Genomic DNA, 1,675 nt, shown 5'->3' on the forward strand with positions numbered 1-1,675 from the left:
CCCTGGTTTTGGCAGGCAGCACCCCAAGCATCACCCCCTCCAATTCCCTGGGTGCTGCAAAGCTGGAATTCAAGGTCAGGCTTGGCTGAGAGGGGGATATACCTCAGCAGAAGAAAGGAGCAACCTTTGAGGTTCAAAATCTGCACTTGAATCAGTTCATTAATCCCACTTTGCAAATCAGAGCAGAGGGGAGGAGGGGAAGATGTGAAGAATTCACAGAGACCGAGACAAAAATAGCATTATTAAACACTTTATCTCTTTTTTGGACATTTTCCCAATGACTTTTAAATCTCCCTAGGTTTATAGAGAAAGGAAAAACAAAAGTTTACATCCTCTATGTGCAGGTTTTAGAAGACAACCTTGTGCAGTGGTGCTGTAGGGAAGGACTGCAGCTCTCCCACCCTCGTGTCCGGGAGCTCAGCACCAGCTGATGCATCTTGAATGCAACCCCCCAAAAACAGAAGCACAGGTGATGCTCCAGCTAGTCCTGCAAAATAAAGGAAGAGAGAAATCCCACTCAGAAATAATCCCAGAGGGAGTGAGCGGGGTGAGGATTATGTAGACTTTAAACAAAAGTTAGAATGAAATGAAAGATTATGCAGTTCTTTTGTTCTTCAGGAGAAAAAGTGCTTGTGTAGCACTTTTCCTCAAACTTTGTCAGCCCCAGCAGAGAATATGAGAAGTTTATGCAATTTTTCTTCCATTAAAAAAAACTCTGCCATTAAACATTTGTTACTTGACAACCTAAAATTCAGTACCTGATTTTTGTAGTCCCACATTATCTCTGTGCTTGCCAAGTGTAAATTAACTTCTGTTTGTCTCTTTTACTGAAATACAGCTAGCTCTGCTTGTTCTTGTGTTATAAAATACAATTATTCCTTAGAAAAACACACATAAAACAGAGCAGGGAAGGAATAAATTGACTGGGATGCATGCTGGTAGCTGGGCAAAGTGAGAGCACAACTTTTGCAAAAGAAGCTTTGCTGGAAAGATTAATTATTATTGGAATCAGTTTCAGATTCAGCAGGACAGGTTGTCATGCACATTCTGGCAAATCCCCTTAAATCTGGATTCCATAACTGTGAGAGAGATGGAAGGGGTGGCTGAAATAGGATAGGATGATAACAGGAACAGGAGCCAGCACCCAAATCAGATTTGTGCATAATCAGCTCAGGCAACTGAAGCCTGGGAAAGCTTTTAAAGGCTCATGTGATCCCAAATGGCTGAGGTGAAAATATAAGTGTGTATGTCCACAAAATACAGAGTTTATTTCTATAGCTACCTTGCAAATGCAGTGAGTTGGGCAGAGAACTGCAGAGGGCTGGTAATGGACTGGAGGGTCTTTTATTTATAGATGTGCTCCTGTTTCAATCCCATTCAAGCCATCAGCAGCTAAAAGCTGGGTATTTTCCTGTGGCCTGCAGGAGCTCTGGCCAAGGCTGGGGAGCTGCAGGAGCTCCACCAGGATCAGCAGCTGGGGGGGAGAGAGCACAGGGTTCTGCTGCAGAAATCCCACAAGAGGCAGACCCAGTGGGACTGGGGCACAGCCTCCTCCAGAAACCATTTTCCTGGAAGAGGGGATGGTTTTGAACTCTGCCCATCCACCCCAGGTGCTTTGCCCTGCAGGGAATGAGACATTCCTAGAGTACCCAACATTTAGCTGAAGGTGCTGTTT

Source organism: Lonchura striata, chromosome 7 (assembly GCF_046129695.1).
Source record: "Lonchura striata isolate bLonStr1 chromosome 7, bLonStr1.mat, whole genome shotgun sequence".
Taxonomy (NCBI): Eukaryota; Metazoa; Chordata; class Aves; order Passeriformes; family Estrildidae; genus Lonchura; species Lonchura striata.